An 18,671-nucleotide genomic window follows, 5' to 3' on the forward strand; every position below is an offset into this window, starting at 1 on the left:
ATGTTGATTGATTTGCAAATGTTGAACCACCCTTGCATCCCAGGAATAAATCCCACTTGGTAATGGTGAATGATACTTTTAATGTACTGTTGGATCTTATTGGCTAGGATCTTGTTGAGTATTTTTGCATCCATGTTCATCAGGGATATTGGTCTGTAATTCTCCTTTTTGGTGGTGTCTTTGCTTGGTTTCAGGATCATGGTAATGCTGGTGTCATAGAACGAGTTTGGAGTTTTCCTTCTGTTTCTATTCCCTGAAACAGCTTCATTAGAATAGGTATTATTTTTTCTTTAAATATTTGGTAGAATTCCCCTGGGAAGTCATCAGGCCCTGCACTCTTGTTTTTTGGGAACTTTGTGATTACTGCTTCAATTTCGTTACTAGTTATTGGTCTATTCAGATTGTCTATTTCTCCTGTTTCAGTCTTGGTAGTTTATAAGTTTCCAGGAAGACATCCATTTCTTCCAGGTTGCTTAATTTATTGGAATATTGTTGTTGGTAATAATTTCTAATATTGTTTGTTTCCTTGGTGTTAGGTGTGATCTTTCTCCTTTCATTCATGATTTTATTAATTTGGGTCCTTTCTCTCTTTTCTTTTATTTAAGTCTAGTCAGAGGCTTATTGATCTTATTCTTTTAAAGAACAAGCTTCTAGTTTTGTTGATCTGTTCTATTGTTTTTCTGGTTTCTATTTCATTGATCTCTGCTCTAATCTTTATTATTTCTCTTCTCCTGCCTGATGAGATTTTATTTGCTGTTATTTCTCCAACTCCTATAGGTGGTCAGTTAGCTTGTGTATTCTGGTTTTTTCTAATTTTATGAGAGAGGCTTTGATGGCTATGTATTTCCCTCTTACGACCACCTTTGCAGTATCACATAGGTTTTGGACTGATGTGTTTTCACTCTCATTAATTTCCATGAATTGTTTAAGTTCTTCTTTAATTTCCTGGTTAACCCAATCATTCTTTAGTAGGCTAAACTTCCAAGTGTTTGAATTCCTTCCAAATTTTTTCTTGTGACTGAGTTCCAGTTTCAAGGCATTGTGGTCGATAATATGCATGGTATAATCTCAGTCTTTTGGTATCAGCTAAGACCTGATTTGTGACCCAGTATGTGGTCTATTCTGAAGAAAGTTCCATATACACTAGAGAAGAATGATTGTTCTGTTGTTTTAGGATGGAATGTTCTATATATATCTGTGAAGCCCATCTGGTCCAATGTGTCATTCAAAGCTCTTATTTCTTTGTTTGCCTTCTGCTTTGATGATCTGTCCATTGCTGAGAGTGGAGTATTAAGATCTCCTACTACTAATGTATTATTGTCAATCTGATTATTTCTTTTGGTTAACAGTTGACTCATGTAGTTGGCTGCTTCCATGTTGAGGGCACAGATATCTACAATTCTTTTAAGTGACCTTTTAAGTATGATATCGTGTCCCTCTACATCTCTTTTTACAGTCTTTGGTTTAAAATATAATTTGTCTGATATGAAAATTGCTACCTCAGCTTTCTTTTGAGGTCTGTTGGCATGGTGAATCATTCTCCATTCCCTCACTTTCAAACTGGAGTTGTCTCTAGGTTCAAAATGAGTCTCTTGTCAACAGCAAATGGATGGGTATTGCTTTTTTTTTTTAATCCAATCTGAAGCCCTGTGTCTTTTGATGAGAGCAGTCAGCTCATTTATATTGAGAGTAACTTTTAAAAGATGAACTTAGTGTCATTGTATTGCTTGTAAAGCCCTTGTTTCTATAGATTGTCTCTGTTAATTTCTGGTCTAAATTATTCTTGGGGTTTCTTCTTTTATAGAATCCCCCTTAATATTTCTTGCAAGGCTGGCTTGGTGGTCACATGTTCTTTCAGTTTCTGTCTGTCCTGGAAGCTCTTTATCCCTCCTGTTCTGAATGAAAGCCTTGCTGGATAAACTATTCTTGGCTGTATGTTCTTCTCATTTAGTACACTGAATCTGTCTTGCCAGCCCTTTTTGGTTTGTCAGGTCTCTGTGGATAGGTCTGTTGTTATTTTGATGTTCCTTGCTTTGTACTAAGATTCCTTTGTTCCTCTCAGGATATATTCCTTGGCTCTAATGTTTGCAAGCTTTACTATTTTATGTCAGGGTCTTGATCTATTTTTATTGATTTTTGGGAGGGGTCCTCTCTGCCTCTTGGACACAAATGCTTATTTCCTTCCCCAGATTAAGGATAGTTTAAGCCATGATTTGCTCAAATATTCCTTCTGGTTCTCTCTCTCTCTCTCTCCACCCCTCAGGGATCTCAATAATTCTGACATTGGAACATTTCAGGGGATCATTGATCTCTCTAAGTCTATTTTCATGGGCTACTAGCTGCCTATCCCTATTTTCCTCAGTTTCCTTCCTTTCTATTTTCTAGATCTTTTAGATCACTGACTCATTCTTCTGCCTCATTTACACTGGCTGTTAGAGTATCCAGTTTAGACTGCATCTCATTCATAACATTTTTAAGTTCAGCCTGATTAGATCTCATTTCTGCCCTTAGATATTCTATATTGTCACTAATGCTTTTTTCAAGCCTAGCTATTGGCTTCATGATTGCTATCCTGAATTCTGTCCCTGACATCCTACCTATATCCATATCCCTTTGTTTTGTGGCAGAAGACATTGTCTCTGGTTCTTTTCTTTGTTGGGTATTCCTTCTTCTAGTCATTCTGTAGAGGGATAGTTGAGTGAATGAACAGAGTCCAAAATATCAATACGACCCAAGCAAAATTCACCCCAGGAAAAAATCCAAAGTGGTAGAAAGCTACCACAGATATGCAAACAAAGCCAAGATGATCTGAAACAATAAAAAAGAAAAAAGAAAAGAGGGGCTAGGGAGAGAGATTATAATCTTTGGGGGTGGACACAGCAGGGTGATCTCTATGCTCCTGATTATTTTTGGACTCTGTTAGAAGACATTATATCCCAAAATTGCAAAAAAAAAAAAAAAAAAAAATATATATATATATATATATATATATATATATATATACACACAAACACAAGATAAAATTGAATAGAGTGAAAAACAGGCTAGTATGGAACATAAACCTATAAAACATAGGTGTGAAAAAATAAAAATTAAAAGGGGACTTAAAAACATAATTTGGGAAATAAGAATCTATTTGAAACAGAGAGAGGATTAAAAAAAAGAAAAAAAGAAACAATAAGAGAAGAAACTAAAATAGAAATGTAAAATTTTATCCTGAAGTATAATCAAGTCATGAGGGAACACCTGGAGTTCCCTTTATTATTTCCCCCTGGTGCTGGAATGTTACAGTCCTGTAGGAATTGAGCTTATCATTCACCTGTTCCTCCATTCCATCTTCTGGTGGAGGAAACTGCTGCTTAGCTCTTAGCTTCTTAGGCATCCTTGCCTGGGTGGAGTTGCCCCACTCATTTTCAGGGAGATGAGCTTAGTGTGAGCTGGTCGACTATGTGGCAGCTGTTTCCTGGCATATTAGAGAATCAGAGCAAATATGGACCTGTGGGAATCTCCAGCTCAGAGCTGCAAGGTCGCAGTCCACCCCTTTCAACAAATCCCCCAGGTCAAACTGTCTCCAGCTCTGAGTGTACCAAACTCCACAGAGTCATGAAATTCATGCCCACCACACCTCTTCTGGGGGAGTCTCAGGGACCTGCGAGTGTCTCTGCACTTTGTGATTCTGCAACTGCTAGTGGCTGTGGGCTCATTTGCATATCCTCTTCTGCAGCTCCCTGGTCACACTTAGTGCTGCCCCACCCCCATGGGCCACACCACCTGGAGAGCTGTTGCCCAGCCTGTCAAAGGCACAAGCCATTTTATATCACCCCTAGGATGTTAAACAGCCCACACCTTCTAGTCCTTTTCAGGGTGATCAGGCAGACAGTACTCTCCCTACCAGCTCTGCTCCTAGTTTACTGTGACCAGAGCTGAGAGTCCTTTCTGGCTTGCTCACCAAAACCAGTCTCTCTGCTCCACTGCTTGGACACTCTATTGGTTCAGGCTTCCCCATTCTTTCTGAGTCTTCTGGAATTGTGAGACCACAATGATCCACCTAGAATTCTGCCCTATTCATCCCCTGTGCCCTTTTCAGAAAGGGGTGCCTCCCACTACAGCAGACTTCCAAGGTCCTGTTTTTTTTTGTTCTGGTGTCATATCACTTTCTGGTGGATGGCTTATGGAGGCTCCCCCCTGCTCCATTCATCCTCTGATATCTCCCCCAAAGATTCAAGGTTCTGCACCTCCTTCTTTGCAAAAAGTAGTCATTTTTTCCGCTGTGGAGATCCCGATAAATCTTACATCTTGGGCTGAAGATATATGTGTTCAGAATGGTTTGATAGATATCCAGCTAAATTTGAGGGACCAGATGAAATGAGGTCTGCTACTCTGTCACCATCTTGCTCCCCCAATAGTGTGTTAAAGTTTTATTCTGTTTAGTGTCTCAGTATACAAAAACAAACAAACTTCTGATTCCCTGCCTTGGCACATACAGACAAGAACTTGGTGTAGTGCTTCAGGAAACCCAAGGTGCAGTGAACTACTGTCATCTGGGCCTGGGAGAAAGCTGAGGGAAGGAGTAGTTCAGTGTGGGGGAAAGAACCTTCTGTGCCTTGTCCACCCTTTCGCACAGTATCTTGGACTCACTTAACTCTATCCCAAGCAGCTGTGTAGCTCTAGTGTGCCTAGAGTCTACCCTTACCTCTCTTTGCCCCTCCTTTTCACCTGAGCATGGCAGAGTTTTGTACAGAGCCTGTGTGTCAGTCTCAACAACATGCACCTTTCCTCTTGAATATGGTCTGTCCCTCCAACAGCCCACCAGAGACACTTTACCTTGAACTTTGCATTGGACAGTCCATTCTTCTTTGATCAGTGCTGGATTATAGCTACAGAGTTATTGAGGTTACTATTCTTCTTTGGATGAACTTTCCTAGTCAGAGTGGAAGTTTCTGAACTCCTGAAAGTTACCATTTCCCAAGATGAATTCATCCAAGACAAAGAGGAGGGAAGAGCTTGAGGACCATACAGATTGAGAATCAGCACATTTTATGGCAAGTGTGAAATGAGATCATACTTCCTTATGCTTGGAGGTGTGACTGTACCACCTTGCCTTTTGAGGCTGTTAGATCTAAGATCTGGAATTGAAGCCAGGTTTCTCTGGTCTCAGAGATGTCAGCCAACAAGGGAGATGGACCCATGAGGTAGACGGTCTTTGCACTTGAATGCGCCAAAGCCTTCCTTCTTGCACATGTCCCTGCTCCTCAAAGCAAGAGTCCAGCCTATAGTTAGGCCTAGCTTTAGGAACTTGTTTGGCCAATGCAAAGTAGGGGTACATTCTAGAACTTGAAGTCTATACTATAGGTCTGCTCAGGTCCCTTGGAATCCTTTCTTGGGGGAGTACACTCTTGGAACCTGGTTGCCCACTGGTATAGGCTATTTGGTTGGAACTTCAACCGAGCTCCTAGCTAACAGCCAGAATCATCAAATTCTAGTCCCATGAATGAGCCATCTTACACCTCTAGCTTAGCTGAGATGTTCCATACTACAGTCCTTGCTGATATCCACACATGAGACCCTCACATGAGAAATACCCAGCTTAGGCCAGTCCACCCATAGAATCATGAAGAGTCATGAACAGCATACAACAGTATAGGTAGGGATGTATCAGCCTGCGTTTTGTGTCTGGCTATTTTTCTGTGAGTTTACAGAATGGACCACAGCTCTACCATGTTGGTGGCTCTATTTCTAGACATGACAAAGTTGGGAGGAGTGGTGGGCTTGGCTCAGTGGTCCCAGACAACTTTAGAAACCAATAGATATCTGAAACCACAAACTCAAGTTCTGGAAAGGCTGACTTGGCCTCTTAACAACCTCGGTTTTGTCTGTTCTCCTGATTCATTATGTTTTGAGCTTTTGTAATGAAGAAGCTGAAGGCTTTGGGCATAGACAGACAACTAGTTCAGAGGAAAGATCATTTGTGATCTGATGACCAGAGAGATTAAAAGGAGATTTGGCTGAAGAAGCCTGGAGGTTATGAAAATGATTGCTGACAATATAATCACATGTGATCTCAGCAAAAGGAAAAACTGATATTCTGACACCAGAAGCTGTTGAGTAACTCGATTTTGAAAGGGTACTTACAGAAGGGCCTATCATCAATGACACATACTGTCAGGAGGAATGGACTTATACAATTAGTGCTGGAAGAGCAAAAGCAGAAACTAACTGTGGCTTAGAAAATGTTAGGGATCCAGCAAGAGGTTTTCAAAGTGAAATTTGGAGTAAGTTCTACATGGTATGTGTAGACTCTGAACTTGAGACAGGTGGTGTCATGCTGAGATGTGAAAGAGTGAACACAGAACAATTTAACCTACACTTATACCTGCCCCTTCCTTGGAGGAGGGTGATGTTAAAACTCAAAGGAATAAGACAGAAGATAATTAAGAGGGCTTTAACACCCCAGATAAGTGAGTGACAGGTTGCTTAATTACATTAAATGAGTCTCAGTTTGGGGATGGAATTTGATGGTGTCTTCTGATATCCTTTGGTAGAAATATGAAGAAATGTAGGTTCCATTATAGTACTTTGGGGTGGATTTATGGCTGATGGAATAACAAGGTTTGTAAATTTGAAGTGACATATTAGGGTTCTGGACACACAAGTTCAATGAAGACTAGAGGGGATCCCATCTGCCCCTGTCCTATACACAGTAACCAGGACCCTGAACTGTACCTCACCTCTCTGCTCAGAATTCCTTGTTTATCACTTTGGTCACCCACTGTCACAAGTTTGGAAGGAAAGGTAACCAATGACTCTATCTTCTTCTCAGAGAATTGGTGTCCAATATTCCTTCTTTGAGCTTCCTCTTTATTCCCAATTCTTGCTGTTACAAAAATTCCCAAATCTTTGGTGATTTCACAATATAATTTGTTGATTTTTAGTCTCTTCCCTATTCTTGCTAAGTATTTAGCTTTCCTGGTTATGTTCATTATTTATTTTCCCTTTTATATGAGCTTTCCAGATTCCAACATGTTATGGGTATTTTCTCTTCTCCCATTCTCCCCACCCTGTGGGTTCACAACATTAAAAAAAAAAAATCCTTAACTAGTTTTGGTAAGATTTCCACAGGAATAAAAAGTTGCATTCAAGCAACTTCCTTAGCCTGGAAACCAGTGTTTTGTATTTCCAAGAGTCAAAGTATAACACTGGTCATGAATATATTGGATTGAAAGATCCTATATAGTTTCTCAGGATGGAAGTTTGATAATCCCTGCTGCACTGGGGCTTTTCTGAAGAAAGTTGAACTCTGCAAAGTCTATCACTAACTGGGAGTTTCTGTGGAAGTTTTATTTCCATTTATCAGGTAGAAAAGACCCTGAAAACAAGAGCATTTCAAAATCACCCCAGAGCCATTGGCCCACAATACAGAGAGGAGATATGATTTTGAATGTTCAGCCATATGTCTCCCAGCTTTCACCTTGCCCTCTCCCTAAGTTATGTTATGTTATCTCCAAGTATCTCTGCCATCTTTTTCTTCTTCTTTCCCCCAGCTTTACCTATTAGTAGACACTGTAAATTTCCCTAAGGGTTATTAAGTAATAGAGATTGCAAACATTTGAACTATGTAGTCTTTGCACACATAATATTTGCACACAATATTTGTGAAATTTCAGGACAGAGAACTAATCTGTTAGGTTTAGCATTTAAGTTACATAATATGTGGTTTGACTCCATTAATGCTTGACATGAAATCTTAGTTTCAACCTTTTTGTATGCTTAGAACGAAAGGCATGTACCAACTTAAAAGGAAAATTGATCCAGTAGTCACTGAAGTGAATCCCCAAGTATAATTATTAAAGACGTGGCAACTGTTAGTCAAGGGAAAGGACAGAAAAAGAATAGAAAAGTTAAATCATATTACAGTCCATGAGAATGTTCTTGTTCACTGTGAGCTGGTCTCATGGAAGGATGTGCTGCCTTTGCTGGCTCACTGGGTATTAGTTGCACATCAGCCCATGGGAGAAGGATGTCAGTACTAAGTGTGCTCAGATAGCTCCCTTCTATTAGGGTTTAAAACCCTCTAAGTCCTGTGGCTGGGTGGGTGGGTGGGTGGGGTCTCATTAATTCACTGGCACCATTTCAGAATGGCTGAAAGTATGGCTCCTAGTTTCTGGCTCTTCTTTCTTTAGAGTGAGAATGTGAAATCTCTGAGTGAGTCCTGTATGCTCCACTCAGTGCTGATGACTTTGAATGTTCTACCATTGTTTAGAGACTCTCATTCTAGGTGCAATATTGGCAATCAATATAAATTTGTAATTTGTGCCAGAAGAATGCTTTGAAAATTCAACGTGACAAGCCAGTGCTTTGGAAGATCATATATTTGTAAAACAAAACAGTACAAATTAAATAGTCACAGTAAGTGGCTTTGCCCCTCTATATCCAATCCCTTTGTGATTTTACTTGCTCCCACTCGTTACTGTTTTTGGTGAGAGGAAATTCAGTTTACCCCTCACTCCATGGCCTCTCCTAGCATTCATTTCCTTTGTTCATCCCTTCAGACTTCAAGAGACAGCACTTTCCAGAGCTTGTGTGTTGCTCGTGGCTCTGCCATTATTTTAACTCAATGATCTTAGTACAAGCTCTTAACCGTTTTGATCCCAGTTTCACCACTTGTAAATGAATGGTTTTTACTAGATAACTTATAAGATTTTCCAACTCTAATATTCTGTTGTCATTTTCCCCCTTCTGCCATTCTCTCACTTGTCTTACCTTTCCTTTTTTAAAAATTAACATAAATGTATTATTTGCTTCAGGGGTACAGGTCTGTGAATCATCAGTCTTACACAATTCACAGCACTCACCATAGCGCATAACCTCCCCAATGTCCATAACCCAGCCACCCGATCCTTCTGCCCCCGACCCTCCCAGCAACCCTGTTTGTTTCCTTTGCCTTTCCTTTTTGTTGAACTTGCTGATATTATGAGGATAATATCCCTCATTTTTCCTTATGTTATTTCATTCATACCCTCTTCCTTCTTCCTTTATACTATCATTTATCTTCCTTCCCTGGTTCCATAAATTGGCTTATCTACTTCTGGGGCTTTCTGCTGTGTTTTCTTTGTTTTTCCTCTCCCTACTTCATGAACCAGTCCCCAAGGAGAAGAAATTAAGTCTTGAAATTCTTTCTTCTCTCTTTCTCTCTCTCTCTTTTTTTTTTTTTAGAGAGAGAAAGGTTTATTTACTTATGAAAGAGAGAGAGAGGATTCTAATGTGGGGCTCAGTCCCACAATGCTGAGATCATGACCTGAGCCAAAACCAAGAGTCAGATACCTAACTGACTTTGCCACCCAGGTGCCCCAAGTCTTGAAATTATTTCTTAATCCCAAGGTGATATGCATATGTATAGCTTAAGAAGTTGCATTATTTGCTCTAACACTTTCCAAACATGTTCTTCATCCTTCGTTTTGGAAAATTAGCTTAAGCTTTATTATGAGTGTACATACTTAAAAGCATGCAACGTGTTTGTCTGCTCTTAATGAGGGCCCTGAGAAGGATAAGGAGTATTTGTCTTTTTGTCCCAAACATGGTTGAAACATTTAGTACAAATGAATCCTAGCAAATGTAATATTCTTCCACCTGTTTTGCCAAAAGTGTAATTTTCCAGTTTGGCCCTATATAATCTATAATGCTTACCTAAACACAAAGACCTCAGAATAGGAGGGTGGCCCAACAAAATAAACAGGCTTAAATGTGATGTCATAACAGGTTTTCCTTTGTCTCATGGTGAGTTTTAGAGACTTGGTTTTCTTCAAGTTGTTCTTTCCAGCCAAACAGGCATCCTCAAGAGAAAGAATATAATAATCTTGGTGTCTAGAGAATAATAAGAATTTTTCATAGCTGGTACTTGAAAAACAGCAAACTTACAATTATATATTATTCAAATTAATGTCATCATCAATTTTGGTGGCTGCACATAATGACTATAAGTGTGTTCATGATGAAAACTTGAAATCTGTCAGTTATCTCCGCTCTACTTATTCCCACTTTTTTGCTAAAGGAACTACAGTAATGGGGGGGGGGTGCGTATGATCCTAGATTCTCACTTTTCTAGCTTCTCTGTAACACATTTGTCATAGTGACAGTTATATTACAAGCCAATTAGACAAAAGCATAGATCTGTTGTGGATCTCTGGGAATGTTTCTTCTTTCCTGAAAAAGGGAGCAGATATAGCTGATGTGTTCTTTTCTTCTGCTTCCTGCCTTGAATGTGAATGTAATGGTTGGGATTGTGCAACTATCTTGCAAACATGAGGGAAAGAAGTTCAGAGACATACACCCTGGCTCTAATGAGTTGCTGAACCAACACTAACAACTGTTTACATTGAAACTTGTTATGTTGAAAAGTGAACCCTTCTTTTAAAGCCATTATAGTTTGGTTTTCTATTGCAACAATGTACTTTTCTAACCCATAGGTAATCTCTCAGATATTTTATTACAAAGAAATGGTATCTATTCTTGTTCTTCTTCTTATTATAGACAAATACATACTTCTATTCATTTACTGTAAACACCATTTTCTGGAAATCTCTGTGTCTGTCAAGAGCCCACCCAAATACACATCAGTTAGAACAAGCTTGTTTGGAGGACTTGATAGGGTCTTCCTGCTCAGGGCCAGCAGCGGGGTGACTGGAGTAGAGGGAAAATTATCTGAGGAGGGCGTGTGTGAGGGAAAGATTCATCTCAGGGAAAATCTCACATTAATACCATGAGGAAACAACCCAGTGCTTTTCTGCTCAGCCAAGCCTTTCTCCTTCCCGCTCACTGCCTGCCCTGCTATTTTGGAGATTATCATTAGGTTCGCCCATTTAACCGTCATAGTTTGACATGGTTAGACTTGAAAATCATGACTTTTTCCTTGTCCCAGACATGAACAAATCAACCTTGATCCTTTATCTGCCACTCCCTCTCTAATAAATTAGCAGAGTTTACATAACCCACAGTCTGGTAGTTTATACTGGGCATCATTAAACACTATTATGCAGCTCCATTTCTTGGCATCAGCACACATTTTTCTAGGTGGAATTTTCCTTCTGGTTATTAGTGTGTGACGGCAAAAAAATATTGACACTCTCTTTTGTATGACTTTTTTAAAAATGTGAGAAGATGATAAACCTTGCTTTAATAACTGCCAGACAATAGCTGACCAGCAGAGGGTACTCATTAAGTGCCAGGCGATGAGCATATCATTCTCTATGCACTATCCCATTTAATTGTTATAATAAGTATAAAAGGTAGGTATTATTAATTTTTTCCACTGACATATGAGAAAAAAGAGGCTATAAAGTGTTGGATAGATCCAAGATTATTTGAGTTTAGGGTCTGCATTGTTAATAGCATCTGTGTTGCAAGTGTCTGGAGAGAGGTAGACCATAGTCCAGATTTTCCACTTTCTTGGTTTTTGACAGGTTCCTGGTATCTAACATGACCAAGGTGGGGCAGAATTATATGGTCTGCTGATCCATATACTTGGGTTTTAAGACCAAATTATTGAATTTTCAACATGGTGGCTGGGAACTAAAAGTTCATGACTTATAAGAGTAATTTGTTCCAGTTTTCTCAATTTTATGTGAGAGAAAAATTAGTCACAAATGAATTAAGTGATCTATCCAAATTTAATTATCAACCATGATCATTCAGGCCTCTTGACTCCCAGTTTAGCACAGATTGTATTAGAGGGGCTGAGTGTTCAATCTGTGTCTGCTTTCTCATCAAAACTAGTATTAATTCCTCTGTGGCAGTGGTTCTCAAATAGTGGTTTGCAGACCCTTGGAGCCTGGGACACTCAGTCCATTTCACTATTGCAGTGATGATGACGAAACAGTAGTGGGCAAAATGCTGGCTTCTGGTCATTGTGTTTCTTCATATGCTTCCAGTGAAAAACAAACCAGCAACGACAAAATTAGTTTCAATCAAGTCTGTCCTTGGAGTGTCTGGGTGGCTCGGTCGGTTTGTTAAGCATCTGACTCTGGATTTCAGCTTAGGTTATGATCTCAGGGTCCTGGGATCAAGCCCCATGTCAGGCCTCATGCTCAGTGAGGAGTTTGCTTGAGGATTTTCTCTCTCTCCCTCTCCCCCTGCTTATACTCTCTCTCTAAAATAAATAAATAAATAAATCTTTAAAAACTAAAAGGTCCTTGGGGCACCTGGGTGGCTCAGTGGGTTAAGCCTCTGCCTTAAGCTCAGGTCATGATCTCAGGGTCCTGAGATGGAGCCCCACATCGGGCTCTCTGCTCAGCAGGGAGCTGGCTTCCCCCTCTCTCTCTGCCTGCCTCTCTGCCTACTTGTGATCTCAATCTCTCTGTCAAATAAATAGATGAATAAAATCTTTAAAAAATAAAAATAAAAAATAAAAAGTCCTTGGTGCAGTAAAAATCAATGATTGTGTTTCATGTTGGCTCTGGAGGACAGGTCCTGTTCACATTTTGGGTGATGAAATAGGAAGTCTGCATCAAACATATCTGCTGTAAACCTGAGCTGCAGCAGTCATCTTGAGGGAAGTAACATGTGAGATTGAGCTGTGAGCTGAACTAGCTGCTTTTTTCATGGGACAATATTTTTACATGCAAGAAAAATGACAGAAAAATTATGATTATTTAGATTTGAGTATATAATAGATGTTTTCTCACACATGAAGGAAATTAGCCCATTTCTTTAAGGAAAAGAACTGATTATATTTGTTGCCAATGATACACTTTGAGTTTTGAAGTGAAACTAGAATTTTGGAAAACTTTTATTCATTGCTATATGCTTTACAGCTTTCCAATACTTAAAGATATTTCTAATAAGAGATAATATTACTGGAGCTCATTTTTAATATTATGTAATAAAATGTTCAACATTGGAAGATCTATATACCTCAGTGAACCTGTATTTTCAAATGACAAATGTATGATGTTTCAAAATAATGCAAGAGAGAAACAAATGGATTTTAAAGTAACAGTGTGAAAAGTTCTTTTTATATGGTTTCAGATTCTACATTACAATGCATCTTTAGGAAATACTGTTTGCCAAGTTTTGGTGTCTTATCAAAGAAGAATATCTACAGTTGTCTGAAAAGGCATTGAAAAATATCCCCACTTTCCCAATTACATATTCACATATGAGAGAGGTTGGATTTCTTTATATTGGTTCATACTTGAACCAAAACAACATATTGCAAAAAATTGAATATAAAGCTGATATGAGAGCCCAACCATCTTCTCTTAAGCCAAGCATAAATGAGATTGGCAGCAATATAAAACAATGCCACATTTTTTTGTTTTGTTTTGTTTTGTTTTGGAAAACATAGTTTTTATTCATAAAAATACACATGTTAACATATAATAAATTTATTATTTTAAATTAATGATTTTGTTTCCTTTGCCTTTGGAGACATATCTTGAAAGAAGTTGCTGTGGCTGATATCGAAAAGGTTACTGCCTATGTTCTCCTCTAGGATTCTGGGGAGATGGGTGACTAGACTCTAAACCATTATTTTCACTATGTCATCCAAGTGGGGTTTTGATACTCCTTTGAGCCCTAGAATTGATGCTTTTATTTTCTGATGGGGTCCAAATCCTCTGCACAGAATTGAAACTGGATTAACCAAGAACAAAAACACTCACCCTGAGCCCTGGTTCTTTTGTCTCTAGGCTGATGTGGTGGGTCACACACCAATGTGGATCTTAGCAGAGTTATCAATCTTGAAGAATATCAGGCCTTTTAGTGGAGCTGATGGAGTCAAAATACTCTTGCCCAGATTTTACTACTTGAGAATTCTGGTTTAGAAAGTCTGGGACTGGGGCGCCTGGGTGGCTCAGTGGGTTAAGCCGCTGCCTTCGGCTCAGGTCATGATCCCAGGTTCTGGGTTCGAGCCCCACATCGGGCTTTCTGCTCAGCAGGGAGCCTGCTTCCTCTTCTCTCTCTACCTGCCTCTCTGCCTGCTTGTGATTTCTCTCTGTCGAATAAATAAATAAAATCTTTAAAAAAAAAAAAAAGAAAGTCTGGGACTTAGTGCCTCTCCTTCTTCATCAGTAAAATGGGGATAAGAGAACCAGTCATGGGCATCTCTTTCCTACTCTATTAGTGATATCATGTTGGTAGCTGGAGATTTGGTAGCTCTTATTACCTTGTAGAGAAACTAAAGTCAATCAATGAAAAAAGTGTCTGTTGGTAAGTGTTCAATAAAAGCTAATTGTTACAATTTGCAGGTGCATAGGTACTTCAGGAATGATTATTTTGGTAGAAGAGGATCATTACTCTGTCAAAAACACATAATTATTCAATATATGAAACTCATATGGTAAGCATCCTCCTCAGCCTTCTTCATAACCCAGGACTTCTGGGGTTGGGGTAATCACATACAAATAACATTGGTGCATATAGACCCAACTTGCTTTTCTTATAGAGAATGGGGTTACCAGCCCTACACAGGCACAGGCTTACAGTTTGGGACCACTCAGTGGCTCATACCTTGATCATGTTGCTGGTGCAAAACCCAAGATGATTTCTGCTTCTCTTTCTTATAACATTGAGTAAAAAAATGACTTTTCTTTTTTTCTTCTATCAGCTACAAGGGTGGGTTCAGCTAATGAAGGGTTCCTTTTTGTGCTTCTGGGTGGAGAGATCAGAAAAAGGGAAGAACTTTGTAGAGCTAAGAGAGAATGTCACAGGAAGGACATTCACAGACAGAGTGAACCAGCTTTATTTTGCCACTGGCTTCATATATTCATGATAGGACTTGGAAAAGGAGCTAGGAATTCACCAAATCCATTCTCAGCTATCAAGACAATGCCATCCCCTCCCCACCCAGGGCTTGATCCAGTTTCCTCAGAAATATCTCAACAGTAAAGTTCTTACTGTTTCTTTTTAGAGGCAATTCAAATATTCTCACAGTTGTAGCATTGAAAAGCTTGGCTTGAAATTGACCTAGATATTTTCTTTCCATTTTGCCTCTTGATTTGAAGAATTGGTCTTTTGAAAAATGTTTGAATCACTGAATTTTGTGATAATATAAGTAACAGTGCTTGTTTTTCAATGGCAAGGTAAACATTTTCTGGAATCCGTACTTTAACATGGTTGGCTCAAAGTTCTGAGGACATTCTTTTTGCTTACAGACTCAGAACCATAGAGCTCCAGGCACTTCTAGGTTTTATCTAGGTCAGAACTTCGCCTCCAAGAATGAAAATCTGAAACAAATGGTTATCTCATCTAGCAGACTTTCCTGGGAACCAGTGCATAAATTTCTCTAAGTCATTGATTGCCAGAACTCATAAACAAGTTTGATCTTAGGTAGATTTGATTTAAAGCCCTTGATTCAGCTAAATCAATTTTCATTTAGGAAAAAAGAAGGAGGAAAAGAGCAGGAGGAGGAGAAGGGAGAGGAGAAGAAAGAAAAAGGGGAGGAGGAAGAGGAAGAATGGAGGCACACTGTCCATTTTAAAATAGTGCTTGTTTAAAAAAAATAATAAATAAAATAGTGCTTGTTTAATTACTTTTTCAGATTAAATCTGCAGTTAAATGAGGAAGCACGATATTAATTTGGTTTATGTTTGTATGGTTACTAATTGAGGTAGATACTTGTTAAGTCATTACAAGGTGAAATGTCTCTCATTAAACATATTAATCATGGATTTGGAGGGAATATTTTTACATACTATAGTTAGGAGGACAGCCACTGTCACAATTAAACAATATACATTTAAATTATTTTGCTTAACTAAACATAGCAGGCTTACATATTCTATATATTTCTTCCAGGTTTATTTTTATAAAAACAGCATATGGATTTTTAATCTGTTCCATATTTCTAAATGTTACATACGATCCTTTAAAATACAACTTAATTGGGCTTTTTCCACGTCAACATAGAAATATATTATGATGAATTATGAAGTTTACTCAGTCTTCTTCCCCTTCCACTTCTTTCTTATCTTTAAACAGACACGTTTACTTGTTTTTCAAACTGTTAAATAGTTTTCTTCAATTTTAACTAAAGTAATTCAAAAGAAGAACATGTTTTTATAACTGTAGACATTTCTAATGTTAAAATCACCATCACTTTAAAAGCTACTGATGAGGGACGCCTGGGTGGCTCAGTTGGTTGGACGACTGCTTTCGGCTCAGGTCATGTCCCCGAGTCCCGGGATTGAGTCCCGCATCGGGCTCCCAGCTCCACGGGGACTCTGCTTCTCCCTCTGACCTTCTCCTCACTCATGCTCTCTCTCAATGCCTATCTCTCTCAAATAAATAAATAAAATCTTTAAAAAAAAAAAAAGCTACTGATGAGTATAGGTATTTAACCATCTTTCAGTATTTCCCTTGGGACATCTTTAAAATAACTCAAGCTCCCAGCTCTATCTTAAATCATATTCCCTTGGTGCTAAAACATTTTAAAGTTGGACCCCACATGAGCTGTCAACATCATCCTTCCAGTGTAACTGCTTTTTCTTCATAGTTGTTGAGGGCACTGACATTAGAGCTAAATATTTGGAAGATATTCAAGAAAAAGATCTGGAAATAAGACATAACAGGCACATGCTATTTGTAAACTTGCTTTGACTGTATCATGTTCTATTAAAAAAAATTCCTGTCATGATGGTAAATTTCAGCTTCAACACAAAGAAAAAACTACTTTTGAACACATTTGATCAAATGAACATTTCAGTTTTTATATTAAAAATTAATTTTCATGTATCTTCTGACACACTTTAAAGTTCATGTCCCACCTTTTTTGTTTTTTGTTTTTCTATCTACAGATGTTCCCTAGCCTTACCTGAAGGCAAGCTTTCCTGGAAGGGCTCTCCATATCCATGTTCTACTTGTCTAGTGAGTTCTGCATACTTCCTCAACAGATTCTTCCACTCAGAAATCTTTAACAAGTCTTTTTCCTCTTACTCCATATTTGACTATCTTAGACTTTCCTGGGCTTCTATGATCTTGTCCTTGTGATTTTACTTTCCTGTATTCCCTAAAGGGCACTTTTACTGAGGCCAGTGACTCTTCTCAGTGTTTCTCACATGTGTGTGACTTTCCTTCTTTTCCTACTTATTTATTCTTGTTTCTCCAACCTGACTTTTTCCTTTAAAAAAATCTTACTCAAACACTCAAACTTTATAGTAGATGCTTTGTGTGTGTGCATGTGTGTGCCAGTGTGTGTAGGGGGCAAATGTGACACTTATAGGAATTTGATGAACTATTGACTTTATCTTCAGAACTGCTCACACAAACACAAATGTGTGTACACTAAGAAGGATCATGGTTATACTGAGTGTCCATGGACTTCAAGTTATCAAACCTTGCTAGAGAAGAGAAAGGCTAAATGGCTTGACAGGAGAAGCCAAGGAAGGAATGTAGAAGGATGCAAGTATTATTACTTTACCTAGACCCGTGTACTTCTGAAATAGTCACTGTTCTCCAAATGTTTATCTTAGTTCTGTCTCTTTCATTACATTGTAAGTTCCTTGAAGGGACAAAGGACTTTAGTTAATAATACAAATAAATTTGATTAAACAGGTTACAGTAGATATAGTTAAACACTGGTCAGTCAGTCAGCATTAAAATGCTAAGCCAAGACGTGTTTTGTTGCATAAAAGGACAGTACCAGAAAACACCTGTTTCTGGGTGAAGCTAGATAAATGTGGTGATAGCCTATTCCATGATTTTAATGAAGGGAAAGTGGGGATTTTAATCTCATCACACTCATGACTCGAGGGGTGCCCTGCTGAACTCCCTGCTCTTCCAGGATGAGTGAGGACCAGTAGGCAAGGAGAGGTTTGGCAAGTAAGAGAGGAGACAAAATCCATCAGGTCCTGGGCTCTTGTTTTTTGGGAGGTTTTTGATCACTGCTTCAATCTCGTTACTAGATATCAGTCTATTCAGGTTTTCAATTTCTTCCTGGTTCAATTCTGGAAGTTTATAGTTTTCCAGGAATGCATCCATTTCATCTAGGTTGCTTAGTTTATTGGAATATAACTGTTGATAATAACTTCTGATGATTGTTTCTACTTCCTTGGTGTTAGTTGTGATCTCTCCCTTTTCATTCATAATTTTATTAACTTGGGCTTTCTCTCTTTTCTTTTGGATTAGTGTGGCCGATGGTTTATCGATCTTATTGATTCTTTCAAAAAACCAGCTTCTAGCTTCATTGATACGTTCTACTGTATCTCTGGTTTCTACTTCATTGATCTCAGCTCTAATCTTGATTATTTCCCTTCTTATGTGTGGAGTTGGTTTGATTTGTTGTTGATTCTCCAGTTCTTTAAGGTATAGAGACAGCTGGTGTGTTCTGCATTTTTCAATTTTTTTTGAGGGAGGCTTGGATGGCTATGTATTTCCTCCTTAGGACTGCCTTTGCTGTATTTCATAGGTTTTGGACCGAAGGGTCTTCATTCTCATTGGTCTCCATGAATTGTTTAAGTTCTTCTTTGATCTCCTGGTTGATCCAAGCATTCTTAAGCAAGGTGGTCTTTAGCTTCCAGGTGTTTGAGTTCCTTCCGAAATTTTCCTTGTGATTGAGCTCCAGTTTCAAAGCATTGTGATCTGAGAGTATGTAGGGAAGTGGGAATGCAAGTTGGTGCAGCCACTTTGGAAAACAGTGTGGAGATTCCTTAAGAAATTAAAAATAGCGCTTCCCTATGACC

Source organism: Lutra lutra, chromosome 6 (assembly GCF_902655055.1).
Source record: "Lutra lutra chromosome 6, mLutLut1.2, whole genome shotgun sequence".
In the NCBI taxonomy this organism is placed as follows: domain Eukaryota; kingdom Metazoa; phylum Chordata; class Mammalia; order Carnivora; family Mustelidae; genus Lutra; species Lutra lutra.